Raw genomic sequence first — 14,132 nt, forward strand, 5'->3', positions numbered from 1 at the left:
CCCCCCCCAGTGCCCCCCCAGTACAGCCCAGTGCCCCCAGTACAGCCCACTGTGTTCCTGTCCCAGGGTGCTGGGTGATCCCTCTTTGGGGGGGTTGGAAGGGATTTGAGGGGGGGGCTGGGGGAGATTTGAAGGGATCTGGGGGGGTTGGATGAGGATTTGAGGGGGGTTGGGGGTGTATATGGGGGAGTTAAAAAGGGTTTTGTGGGCATTGGGGCATCAAAGGGATCTGTGGGGGGAGGAGATTAAAGGGAAAATTGAGGTTGAGGGACATTTGGGGGGGGTTAAAGAGGCCTGGGGGGGGGGAGGGGCTGCACCAAGAGCAGGTGATTCCTGTGACCCTCACTGGTGTCCACGAGACCTTCTTGGTGTCCCCAGATCCCCCCTGGACACCCCGAGACCCCCCTGGTGTCTCCAATCCCCCCAGGGCCTCTTCATGGCCCCAATTCCCTCCTTGACACCCCCAATTCCACTGTCCACAAACCCCTCCCCACTGTCCCAAACCCCATCCCTGATGTCCCCAACCCTCCATCTCACCCCAGGAGCCCCCCTGGACCCTCTGACCCCAAATACACCCCCCCCCATGCTCACAGAAAGGCCAAGGGCATCTGGGGACACGTTGGGGACAGTTGGGGGGCTTTGCAGGGCACTGGGTGATTACTGGAGGATACTGGGACACACTGGGGGGAACCCGGGGGCACTGGGAGGGACTGGGGAGTTACTGAGGGACACTGGGAGGGCACTGGGAGGGACTGGGGAGTTACTGGGGGATTACCAGGACACGGGGGGAGACACTGGCAGGTTACTGGGCCATACTGGGGGTTACTGGGTGCTCACTGGAAGATCACTGGGCCATCCTGGGGGGCAGTGGGAGGCCACTGGGACACACTGGGTGGTCACTGAAGGGGTCACTGGGAAGTCACTGGGATATACTGGGGTCTAGGGATCCCCTTACCCAGATGTGGTACATTTCCCCCCCGGATTTTGGGGGCCATCCCTAGGACCCCTTCTTTTTGGGGCTGGGGGACCCCCTGGACCCACTGCTGGGCTTTAGGGGACCCCCCAAAATGCCCTCAAAACCCCTGAAAGCCCCCCCTCGACACATCAAAACCTTCTCAAGGTCCCCTCAAATGCCCTCAGAGATCTCATCCCTCCTCAGCACCCTCTAAACCCTCTCAGTGACCCGCAAAACCCACCCGGGACCCCTCAGTCCCCTTTAGGGAGCCCCCAATCCCCCTCAGAGACCCTCAAAACCGTCTAAGACCCCGTAAACCCCCTAGAGACCCCCAAAACTGCCTAAAAGGTCCCGCCAGGACCTCCAAACCTCCTCAGAGACCCCCAAACCCCACCTGGCACCCCCCAAATCTCCTCAGAAACCAAAACCCCCTCAGAGACCCCCAAACCCCTTCAGGAACCTTCAACCACCCCCTGAGTCCCCTCAGGACATCGAACTCCCTCAGGGACCCCTCAAAACCTCCTCGGTTATCCCCGAACCCCCCCGCTAAACCCTCCCGAGCCCCCCCGGGGGACTCACAGCACTCAGAGCGAACCGCAGGCCCCGCCGCCATCACCGAGTCCCGGCTGCGCGCGCACCGCGTTCAGAGAACGCCGCCGCAGCCAATCAGCGCGCGGCCACGCCCCCGCAGCCCCGCCCCTGCCGCGTTGGCTGCCGGGAATCGGTGATGGCGGCGGGTCGGTCGGTGAGCTCTGAGTGCGGGCGGGGGGTGCGGGAGAGCGGGGTCTGGGGATCCCCTCGGGGGCTGCGGGGAGCGCGGCTGGGGGGGGAAAGGCTGGAGGGCTCGGGAGGGTTTAGCGCGGGGGGTTGGAAGGTTCGGAGGACCCTCTCGGGGGCCGCGGGGCCCGGAGGCCTCCCAGGAACCCGGAAGGGTGATTCGATTTGTGAGAAATTCCTTCGGAGAAAAAAATTCAAAACCACCCAACTAAAAAAAGAACCCTAAAAAAAAGAAAAGTGAGAAAAAGATCAAGGAAAAACTGCAAGGGCGAGCATGATTTTATTGCTTTGCTTCAGTTTTTCCTTGGTCTCCTCCTTCTCAGATTCTTTGCTCCCTTCCTTTACAGAAAGCTCTTCTGCTGTTCTGTGGTTTTGTGGTCCCTTAGGGGCTTTTAGAGGTCTCTGAGGAGGTTTTGGGGGGGTCTCTGAAGAGGTTTGGTGTCGTGAAGGGACTTAGGGGGGAGGTTAAAGGTCCCTGAAGGGGTTTGGGAATCCCTGAGGGAGTTTTGGAGTTTCCAAGGGAATTGAGAGGTCCTTAGGGGTTTTGGGGGGGTGTCTTTGAAGCAGTTTTGTGGGTTTCTAGGGGGATTTCGGGAGTCCAAGACAGTTTTGAGGGTCCCAGAGGGGGTTTTTGAGGTCCCTCAAATGGCTTGGGGGTCCTAGGTGGGTTTTGCAGGTCACTGAGAGAGTTTAGGGGATCTTGGGGGGGAGATGAGGTCTCTGAGGGGATTTGGGGTGTTTTTGAGGAGGTTTTGATGGTTCCAGAGGTGGATTTCTGAGGGGGTTTCTGGGGTTTTGCCTGGATTTTGGGGGGTCACCGTGTCAGTCCTGTCTGGCCACGGCCAAATAAAACTCCTATGATGCCATTTCTTATCCCACCACAGCGCCTCTGCCAGCCCAGCGGACCGACCCTAGAGAAAGGGGATCCCAATTCCCCCCTCGAACCCCAGAGACCCCCAAAACTCAGCACACAGAGACCCCAAAGGAAGGGGGACCTGGGTGTCCCCTAGAGCCCAGCAGTGGGGTTCAGGGGATCTCCCAGACCCCAGGGGAGGGGTCCTGGGGATGCCCCCAAAAGTCCTGGGGGAGCAGAACTGACGAAGGGGATCCCAGTGCCCCCAGTATAGCCCAGTGACCTCCCAGTGACCCTCAGTATGGCCCAGTAACCTCCTCAGTGACCAGCCAGTGTGTCCCAGTGACCTCCCACTGCCCCCCAGTATGGCCCAGTGATCCTCCAGTGAGCACCCAGGAACCCCCAGTATGGCCCAGTAACCTCCCAGTGTCCCCCACTGTGTCCTGGTAATCCCCCAGTAACTCCCCAGTCCCTCTCAGCATCGCTCAGTTCTCCCCAGTCCCTCCCAGTGCCCCCTGGTTCCCCCCAGTGTGTCCCAGTATCCCCCAGTAATCCCCCAGTGCCCCACAAAGCCCCCCAGTTGTCCCCAACATGTCCCCAGATGCCCTTGGGCTTTCTGTGAGTAGGGTGGTGGTGGGGGTTGTGGTCAGAGGGTCTAGGGGGGCTCCTCAGGGTGAGATGGAAGGTTGGGGACATCAGGGATGGGGTTTGGGGACAGTGGGGTTAAGTTTGGGGACAGTGGAATTGGGGGTGTCAAGGGGGGAGTTGGGGTTGGGGAGGCCCTGGGGATATGGGAGACACCAGGGGGGTCTCGAGGTGTCAAGGGGAGAACTGGGGACACCAAGAAATTCTTGGGGACACCTGGGGGGGTCTCAGGACTCACCTGCCCTTGGTGCAGCCCCTCCTCTTCCCCCCCAGGCCTCTTTAACCCCCCCAAAATGTCCCTTAATCTCCATTTTCCATTTAATCCCCTCCCCCCACAGATCCCTTTGATGCCCCAATGCCACAAAAACCCTTTTTAACTGCCCCAAATACATTCAAAGACCCCCAACTCCCCCCAAATCCTCATCCAACCCCCACAGGTTCCCCCAAATCGTTCCCAGCCCCTCCCTCAAATCCATTCCAATCCCCCTCAAAGAGGGATCACCTGGCACCCTGGGACAGGAACACAGTGGGCTGTACTGGAGGCACTGGGCTGTACTGGGCGCACTGGGGGGGCTCAGGTGTCCCAGGACAACATGGCCCAGCTCCAGGAGAGATCTGGGGAGCAGTGAGGAGGTACTGGTCTCTACTGGTCTGCACTGGTCTGTACTGGTTTGTACCCCCAATCCCCAAAACCCCTCCCCAGCTCCCCCAGGACCCTCCCAGAACGAAAAGCCCCCCAGGCCCCTGACTTGGTCCTGCTGCCCCTTGAGTGTTTCCAGCTCTTGCAGAACCAGACATTTCATCAGCAAATGTGCAGGTGACACCAAGCTGGGGGTGTGTTGATGTGCTGGAAGGCAGGAGGGCTTTGGAGCACAGATGGTGTGAGGAGAGGCTGAGGGAGCTGGGGGTGTTGAGGCTGGAGAAGAGGAGGCTCAGGGGAGACCTCCTGACTGTCTGCAAGTCCCTGCCAGGAGGTTGGAGCCAGGTGGGGGTGGGGCTGTTCTGCCAGGAAGCAGCAGTAGGACAAGAGGGCTGGGTCTTGAGCTGTGCCAGGGGAGGTTTAGGTTGGATATTGGGAAGCAATTTTTTGCTGAGGGAGTAATCAGGCCTTGGAATGGGCTGGGCAGGGAGGGGGTGGAGTCAGCGTCCCTGGAGGTGTTGAAGGTGAGAGTGGATGTGGCCTCAGTGCCATGGTCTGGGAAGCACAGTAGGGTTGGATCCAGGGTTGGACTTGATGATCTCGGAGGTCTTTTCCAACCTGATTGCTTCTGTGATTCTGTGATTGCCATTCCTATGGCAGCACATGCTTGAGGCTCTATCCCCAGGGTGATAGAGATGTCTGTCCATATCTATCTCCAAGGTTAGTCTGTAAATGTGTGGTGTTAGAAAAGCAGGCTGAGTTCTGGGCTGGTTGTAGAAGGAGAAAGAAGCCCAGAGGCCAGTGCAAGCAGGCAGCCCTCAGCTTGCACATGATGTCCCCTCCCTGCAGGTTCCTGTCCTTGAGCCCAGGCCCTGAGGTGAGGCTGAGAAGTGGCGCAGAGGTGAGCCCAGAGCTGTCCCTGAGGTGAGGCTGAGAATAAGTGCAAGGCAGAGGTGCTGCTGAGGAAGGAGAGCCCCGTGGTGGGGAAGAGGGCAAAGCTGTGAATGCCCTACCCCGAGAAGGTGCTGTGTCCATCCCCTGTGTGCCAGGTGAGCTGGGGCTTTGCTGCAGAGCTGCGGGCGCTGATTTGAGCGTCTCCAAGTGCTGAGATGGTGGGCACCCAGGAACACAAACTGTGCCTGGCCACGGAGCCTGCAAGGAGGAGCAGAGACAGCCGTGGCAGTGTGTGGGGCCAGGTTGTCCGTGTGCCTTCCCCTGCAGGCCCTGGCTGTCCCTGCTGGGCCCCTGTCCATCCGCCCCTCAGTAGGTGTCCATCCTGCACACCTACTCTTCAGAGCTTGACACACTGCAGACTTTGCAGGGAAATCTGTGTTGGCAGCTGCATCCTGAGCCCGAGGGCCATTTGTGTCCCCGAGTGCTGATCCATCCTGGGGACCCAAGGGATCCTCTGCCATTCCATCCATGCAGCAGGAGTCACCCTCCTGCCCTTGACTCCCTGCAGAGGAACAAGTGCCATCTCTCTGTTTGGGAGAAGCCAGATGCTGCCCCTGGGCCATCAGAAGTGGTGCTGAAGCCTCTTTCAGCCCAGCCCCGGGTGCAGTTTTCTCATCCCCTCACCGAGTGCCCGCTCCCCCAGCCGGCACTGACCAACCAGGGTGTTTGGCACACTTGGTTTGGTGGTTTGGAGAAACAGCCCCGGTCTGGCAGGGGGCCAGATAACCTCGAGGAACAGCCCTGGCGAGGTGCCCACACTGGCAGGGGGCCAGGGGATCGCTGCTCCATGGAACCGGCTGGAGCTCTTGGTGACCCTGAGCTGAAGGGCCTGTGACCTGTGGATGAGTCCAGGATGGAGCAGAGACCCCCCTGCAGCCCGGGAGGAGCCCACGCTGGAGCAGGGGATGCCCAAAGGAGGTTGAGAGCCCGTGGGAAGCCCCTGCAGAGCCGAGGGAGCAAAGCCCTGGTTTCCAGGGCTGCCCCCCACCCCAGTTTGTTGGGTTTAAGTGCAAACTGCAGCAGGGCCGTCCCTTGGCAGCAGCCGGTGCCGTGACACAGGCTGGGAGATGTGCCAGCCCAGGAGGGACTGAGGGCAGGGGGTTCGTAGGGACCATCCAGGGCCCCTCGCTGCCCACTGGTGGAGAAGAGAAGACAATGCCAGGAGGAAGGAACTGGCTGGCCCAGAGGCACAGGAGGGAAGTCAGGCACTCTGAGCCGTACCTGGGGGGAAGGAATTGCAGCAGGGGGAGATCAGCACCACCGACTCCTTGAGCACCTCCTCAGCAGGGCCCCCAGACTGCCATGGAGGGAAGAACTGCAGCTGTGACTGATGGGCACAGGGAGGAGAGAGACAGCCAGCAAAGGGGGCTGGGAGCGGGAAGGGATAAGCTGAGAAGGTGACGGGATAAAGAACTTGTGTCGAGGTTTCTTAGTCAGTCAGAGCGATTTTGTGGCACTTCTCTGCTCGATGGGGCCGGGGAGGCAGCAGTGGGACACCCCAACCCACAGCCCCCCAAGGACCCCCAAAAACATTCAGAGCCCACCCAGGATCCCACCCAACCCCTCCTCTGAGGGGACTTCTCTGGGCACTGGTGGTGCTGCCCCCCCGGCTGCGGGCGAGGAGCTCTTGGGTGAGCGGGGGGTGGGAAGGGGGAGGTCAGTGGGAAAAGGGGGGTCAGAGGGGACAGAAGGGGTGGTGGGACCCCCCTAAAAGTGGAGAGGGGCTCTGAGGTTTGGGGGATGATGGGAAATGGGTGGGAGAGGTCAGAAGAGTGGGGAAAGGGGAGAATGGGACCCCTAAACTGAGCATGAGAGGGCTGGGGAGTGGAGGGATGATGTGGAAAGAGGAGGAGAGGGAAAAAAAGTGGGGGTTGGGACCCTAGAAGTGATTCTGGAGGGGCTGGGGATTGAGGAGACCATGAAAAAGTGGAATGAACAGGGAAAAGGGTGGAAAAAGGGGGGGTGGTCTAGTGGGTCCAACGGTCCCATGGGGGTCTTTGGGCACAGGGGGGTTGGCAAAGGGAGGTGACACCCTGAGCTCCCAACTTCCAGTGGGGTGCTGGGGGCTGCTGGATCCGATGTTCTCAGGGAACAGACATTTCTTTGGGCCAAAGAGTCCTAAAACACTTGGCACAGACCACACTTTACCACCGTCTATTCTCCAACTACTCTGCTGGTTCAGAGCAGCACAGTAGGCCAGTGGTGACCCCTGGGATCCCTGGGACAACCAAGTGGAAACCCTGGAGAGGGGGAATGTCTGGGAACGTGGCACCTGGAAGGCAGGAGTCAGAGGAGAAGGGACCCTTGGCACCCCCAACACTCCCAGCATCCCGAAGTGGGACCCCCAGCATCCCAGACAGGGGAGACCCTCTGAACTCCAGAGGGGAGAGACCAGAGAGGGGGAACTTCTGAGAGAGATTTTTTGGGCAAAGCTTCATATTTGGGAGTATTTTTTGGTTGAATCTCAACTTTTTACAGTTTGGGAGGGGATTCATCTCGCTCTTTCGGAGGGGTTTTTTGCCTGAATCTCGGTTTTTGTTTTTCTGGACTGAATCTTGGTGTTTTGGAGGTTTTTATGGTCACAGGATGCCCGGTGAGTTCTAGAGATGGACTTGGGCAGGAGGAACCCCCAAACCAACGCGCTCAGCCCTTGTTTTCCCCCCCATCAGGATTTGTCCTTCCCAAAGCTTGGGCAGATGGAGGAGGAGGCTGCGAGGAAGAGGAAGATGCCTTGGGCCCCCCAGGCAGGTGAGGAGGAAGTCAGTGTCCCTTTGGGTGGGTGTTGTGCTGGCTCTGTCAGCCGAGCATGGCCCCGGCTGCAGGACAACCCCGCTGGCGCCGCCGTCCTGCCGGGGCCGGAGTTGGGGGGATGTCCTTGGCCTTCCCTGTGGGCCGGAGGCAAATCCCCTGCCTGTCCTTCTTGCTTCCTGCCCCAGGCCCCGAGCTGAGGACGGAGAGCCCGGAGGACAAATCCCCCCGTGAGACCCTGGTGGGAGAGGCCGTTTTGAAGGGCTCCCCGGCGCAGGAAGGCAGCGGGGAGGAAAAGGGCCGGAGATCCCCCCACAGGAGGGGCTCCAAAGCCATCCCAGGGTGCTCTGAGGAGGAAAGAGCCAGCCTGTGCCAGGAAGGTGGCCGGAGCTTGAGGCGGAGCTCTGACCTGGTGGTCCCTGAGCAGCCTCCCAGCAGGGAGAAGCCCTTCAGGTGTTTGGAATGTGGGAAGAGCTTCAGGAAGAGCTCCGACCTCCTCACCCACCAGCACATCCACACTGGGGAACGTCCCTACATGTGTGGGGAATGTGGGAAGAGCTTCCGGAGCAACTCCAACCTGATCCAACACCAGCATATCCACAGTGGGGAACAGCCCTACACGTGTGGGGAATGCGGGAAGAGCTTCAACCAAAGCTCCAACCTGATTCGACACCAGGCCATCCACACTGGGGAATGGCCCTACACGTGTGGGGAATGTGGGAAGAGCTTCAGTGACAGCTCCAGCCTCCGCATCCACCAGCGCATCCACACCGGGGAACGGCCCTACAAGTGCTTGGAATGTGGGAAGAGGTTTCAGACCAGCTCAGTTCTCCTCAGGCATGAGCGGACACACACGGATGAGAGGCCCTTCCACTGCACCGACTGCGGGAAGGGCTTCAACCGGAACTCCAACCTCGTCAGGCACCGACGCATCCACACCAGGGAAAGGCCCTACAAGTGCTTGGAATGTGGGAAGAGGTTTCAGACCAGCTCACATCTCCTCCTGCATGAGCGGACACACACGGATGAGAGGCCCTTCCGCTGCACCGACTGCGGGAAGGGCTTCAAGCAGAACTCCCACCTCATCACCCACCAGCGCATCCACACCGGGGAGAGGCCCTACAAGTGTAGGGAGTGTGGGAAGAGCTTCACCCAGAGGTGTCACTTGACCTCACACCAACGGACCCACCAGTAAGAGCCCCGACTGCGGGAAGAGCTTCGGCCGCTGCTTCCACCCCGAATGAAGCCCCTGATGGTGAGGCAACCCCTGGAGTCCAGTGACTGTCACTCCATCTCTTTCGACCACAAAGGGCCAGTCCTCTTTCCCAGGGGCAGCTTCTTCCAACAGAATCCTTTTTGGGGGTGTATGTGGAGATTTCTGCCTTGGCTGGGGACCCCCCAAGGTCACTGCTGGAGGTTGAGAGCAGAGATCTCCCCCCGAGCATTGGTTTGGGGGAGTTCCATCCATCTCTAATTGAGAATTATTGCTTTTCTGCCAACTTGAGTAGAATTGCTTCAACAATTGCTTTACTGTAGAGCACTGTCCTGTCTTATCCTGTACTCTGGTAGTTTTAGTGTTTCTATTGTGCAGTAAATAATTCTGATGAAGTCTTTTGTCTGATCATTTGTAACCCTAAATAAATTTCTTTCTATGAATCTATCTGATTTTCCATCATTAAACCTGGAGGACAAAAATGATTCAATCACACCTCTGTAATTCCTCTAAACTGAAAATGTTGTCATTAATTCAAGGCTGAGATTGGATCCAGCAGCCCCCGACACCCCACAGTCAGTTGGGAGCTCGGGGGGCCAGCCCCTTTTGCCAACTTGCCTGTGCCCAAAGACCCCCCATGGGACCGTCAGACCCACCAGACCACCCCTCCTTTTCTACCCTTCTCCCTGTTTCTCCCATTTTCCCATTGTCCCCTTAATCCTCATTTTCCCCCCTGAACAGTTTTTGGGTCCAAATCACCACTTTTTGCCCTCTCTCCTGTGGGCACTGAAGGAGAAAATGAGGCTGCACACACAGAGTTCCATTCCGGGACTTGTCCCCCCATCTTTCCAGCGTCCCCCTTTCATTGGGGTTCCTTTGGAAACAGCGCCTGGGCTTTGTCTTTTAGTCCACTGGAATTCCCAGCATGGCCCCAAAGCAGTGCCCTGATCCCACACATTCCCCTCCCCTCATGTGCTGGCTGTGTTCAGCCACCAGAGAAAAACACAGGCTACCATGCAGAGTGTTCCAAGTGGTTTCCACTTTGGCAAACAGCACTCTCTGGATGGAAAACACCAGTCAAGGCCAAAACACTCCTTTTGGATCCTGATTAACTAAATGCAGCTGCTGCTGCCTTAACTTGTTCCCACAGAAATTCTCAGGGTTCTTTTGGTTCCAGGAGGCCCCACATGTCACAATGGCCCCTTGATTCCATGAGCTTCCATAGTCTCCAAAGATTCCTTTAGTTCCATGAGGCCCTGCAGTCCCCAAATGCCCTTTGGATTCTCGGAGATTTCCCATTGTCCCAGGGTCCCTTGTGCTTCAGAAGGAGCTGCAGTGGGACAGTGGCCCCTTGGTTCCGTGAGCTCTGCAGTGTTCCAGGAATCCTTGGGTTCCAGGAGAGCCTGCAGTTTCACAAGGAGCACTTGAATGCAGGAGGTTCTGCAGGGTCCCAATGGCCCCTGGATTCTGGGAGGTTCAGAAATATCTCAGGGCTCCCTTGGTTCCAGGAGGACACACATGTCACCAGGAACCCTTGGTTCCAGGAGGTTTGACAGTGTCCCAGAATTCCTTTGATTTCATGAGGCCCTGGATTGTCCCAATGGACTCCTGATTCCATCAGCCCCCTCAATGTCACAATGGTCCCTTGGTTCCATGAGTTTCTGCAGCGTCCCAGGGTTCTTTTTGTTCCATGGGGAGCTGCAGTGTCACAATGGGCCCTGAATTCCAGGAGTTTTCCCAGGGTGACAGTGCTGCCTTGATTCCATGAGATTGCCCAGGGCTCCTTTGGGTCCAGAAGGCCCTGCAGTGTCACAATGGTCCTTGGTTCCAGGAGGTTCCACCATGTCCTTGCTGGAACATGCGTGGCTGTAATGCTGCCCCACCTGCAGAGCTGCCTCCAGCTCTGGGCTCCAGCACAGGAAGGACATGGACCTGTTGGAGCGAGTGCAGAGGGGAGCAGCAAGAGGATCAGAGGGATGGAGCAGCTCTGCTGTGAGGAAAGGCTGAGAGAATTGGGATTGTTCAGGCTGGAGAAGAGAAGGCTTTGGGGTGACCTAATTGTGGCCTTCCAGTGCCTGAAGGGAGCCAACCAAAAAGATGGAGAGAGACTTTGGACAAGGGCCTGGAGTGACAGGACAAGGGGCAGTAGCTTCGCACGGATAGAGGGAAGGGTTGGAGGAAGGAGTAAGAAGGAATTCTTTCCTCTGAGGGTGCTGAGATGCTCTTGAAGGCCCCTCCCAACCCAAAGCATTCCATGATTGTGGGACTGGTGGGTGAGGTGGTGGTCAGAACCGTTTGGGGCACAGGGAACCAAAATGAGGGAGTTTTCCATTGTGGGGGAAGGAAGGAGGGGGCAGCAGAACTGACCCCTTGGACACCTGGCAGGCAGGCTTTGGCTGGAAGCTGGTGATGGGGAGCTGAGAGAAGCCCCCACAATGCAGGAGGAAATGGTCAGTGACCTGCTCTGCCAGTGAGACCCCCCCAAGTGCCTGGGCCCACATGGGATGCAGCCAAGAGTCCTGAGGGAGCTGGAGAAAGAGCTGGCCAAGCCACTCTCACTCATTGCCCAGCAGTGCTGCACAACTGCACAAGTCCCAGCTGACTGGCAACAAGCACATGGGATGCCCATGCACAGGAAGGGCCAAAAGGAGCATCTGGGGAACTCCTGGCCTGTCCCATTGACCTGAGGACCAGGGAAGTCCATGCAGCAGATCCTCCTCAGTGCCATCCCATGGCAGGGGCAGGACAACCAGGGGATCAGGCCCAGCCAGCGTGGGGTTGGGAAAGGCAGGTCCTGCCTGACCAACCTCATCTCCTTCTCTGACAAAGGACCTGCTCAGCAGCTGAGGGAAAGGCTGGGGATGTGTCTCTGTGGAATTCCAGAAAGCCTTTGGCACCATCTCCCCCAGCATCTCCTGCATAAACTGGCTGCTCATGGCTTGCCTGGGGAACTGTTTGCTGGGTGACAAAGTGTCTGATGGCCCAGGGAGTGGTGGGGAATGGAAGGAAATCCAAGTGGGACCAGTCACTAGTGGGGTTCCCAAGGGCTCAGGTTTGGGGCTGCTCCTGTTTAACATCATTATTGATGATCTGAGATAGGGGATCGAGTGCCCCTTCAGGAAAGTCGTGGACAACACCACGTTGGGTGTGAGTGTGGATGTGCTGGAGGGCAGGAAGGCTCTGCAGAGGGATCTGGAAAGGCTGGATCAATAAGGCCAAGTGTCAGGGCCTGCCCTTGGCTCCCAACAGCCCCCTGGAACGCTCCAGGCTGGGGGCAGAGGGGCTGGAGAGCTGCTCAGCAGGAAGGGACTTGGGGGTGCTGCTTGACAGCAGCTGGATATGAGGCAGAGTGTGCCCAGGGGGGCAAGAAGGCCAAGGGCATCGTGGCCTTTGTGGAGAAGAGTGTGGCCAGCAGGAGCAGAGAACTGATTGCCCCTCTGTGCTGGGCACTGGGGAGGCCCCACCTGGAGTGCTGTGTCCAGTTCTGGCCCCTCAGTGCCAAAAGGCCCTTGAGGGGCTGGAGCGTGTCCAGAGAAGGGACCGGAGCTGGGGAAGGCTCTGGAAAACATGTCTGCTGAGGGATGGCTGAGGGAACTGGACTTGTTGAGTCTGGAGAAGGGGAGGCTCAGGAGGGACCTCATTGCTCTCTGCAATGACCTGAAAGGAGGTTTTAGTGGGTGTGGGGGTCGGTCTCTTCTGCAAAGCCTTTAGTGACAGGAAGAGAGGAAACGGCCTTAAATTGCGTTGGGCAATGTTCATATTAGATGTTAAAGAACCCTTTTTCCACTGAGAGAGTGTTCAGGCATTGGATCAAGTAGCCCAGGGAGGTGGTGGAGTCTCTGGAAGTGTTCAGGTGTGTGGTGGGTTGACTTTGGCTGGACACCAGGTGCCCTCCCAGCTGCTCTATCACTCCCCTTCCCAACAGGACATGGGAGAAAGTAAGGTTGAAAAAACAAAATAATGGGTTGGGATAAGGCAGTTTATTTAAAGCAAAAAGCAGAACAAAGCTTGTACACACAGAAGCCAAAGACAGCAGGGTTTGTTCTCTGCTTCCCATGAGCAGCCATGGTCGGCCACTCCCGAGGAGCAGGGCTTGGGTCCGCGGGACGGTTCCTCAGCAGGCAGCCATCAGACAATGAATGCCCCCCTCCTGCTCCCTGCCTCAGCTTTTAGAGCTGAGCTGACCTCCCATGGGCTGCAATGTCCCTTGGGTCAGTTGGGCTCAGCTGGCCTACTTGGGTCCCCTGCCAGGCTCTTGCCCTCAGCTAAGGAAGGAATGTCCCAGTGTTGGTGCTGTGCTCAGCAGTGGCCAAAACACTGGGGTGTTCTCAACCCCCTTCCAGCTGCCAATGCCAAGCCCAGCCCTGGGAGGGCTGCTGTGGGGAACTGAACTGCAGCTTAGCCAGACCCAACCCAAATATCTATGGCACATATTCTATAGAATCCATCCTTAGGTGTTGTGTGATAGATCTATAGGATATTACAAATAATAAGCAATAATAAGGCAAGTGTCCTCCTTAGGGACACACACTTCAGAAGGGACCTTACACTTGACCCCCCCTCTCTTGAGCTTCAAGCCACCCAGTGCCACAGAGGGGGACAGAGCTCCTGTGGAACATTCTATTCCATTGGCACAGAGCAAGGAATAAACCCAACCTACTGCCTGAGTTTGTTCCCTGGGGGTCTCTGCAGCAGCAAGCACAGCCCCACACTGACTGCTCTGGGCTGTGCAGGCATTTGTGGTTCTGCCTGTCTCACACACCCCCCCAACCTTGGGATGGATCTGGATGTCACTGGATGTGATGTCATGAGGGAGATGTGATGACACAGGAAAGATGTGATGTCACCGGGGAGCTGTGATGTCGCAGGAGAGCTGTGATGTCACGGGGAGGATGTGATTTCACAGGGATGCTATGATGTGATGTCATATGATGGATGTGATGTCATAGAGAATCCTTGATGTCACAACAAAGATGTGATGTCACAGGGGAGCTGTGATGTCACATGGGAAGTGTGATGTCACAGAAATGGTATGATGCCATATGATGGATGTGTCACCATAGGGGAGATGTGAAGTCACAGGGCAGCTGTGATGTCACAGTCGAGCACGGGATGTTACAGGGATGATATGAGATCACAGGAGAGATGTGATGTCACAGGAAGGATGTGATGTCACAGGGCAGCTGTGGTGTCATGGGGAGGTGACAACGGCCAAGAATGCACTCAGATTGGGTCTCAGCTGCATTACGTTTGTTCCATCCCCCATTGCAGTAAATATTTCCTTAGAGTTTTTTACATTCCTCTGCAACTTCAGAGCTGCAACTGCTCAAATTCAAGGCCTACCATC

The 14,132-nt window shown here is 57.4% G+C and overlaps 1 long non-coding RNA gene and 1 pseudogene across 1 annotated transcript in view; both read left to right on the forward strand.

Annotated features, from left to right (window-relative positions):
* LOC135405703 (uncharacterized) overlaps nucleotides 1-14,132 on the forward strand; it is a 553,771-nt gene that overhangs the window by 248,024 nt on the left and 291,615 nt on the right. The gene's annotated exons all lie outside the window — the stretch shown is intronic.
* The window catches only part of LOC135405250 (zinc finger protein 493-like), a 218,376-nt pseudogene continuing 211,624 nt past the window's right edge, over nucleotides 7,381-14,132 (forward strand).

This window comes from Pseudopipra pipra, chromosome W (genome assembly GCF_036250125.1).
Source record: "Pseudopipra pipra isolate bDixPip1 chromosome W, bDixPip1.hap1, whole genome shotgun sequence".
NCBI lineage: Eukaryota > Metazoa > Chordata > Aves > Passeriformes > Pipridae > Pseudopipra > Pseudopipra pipra.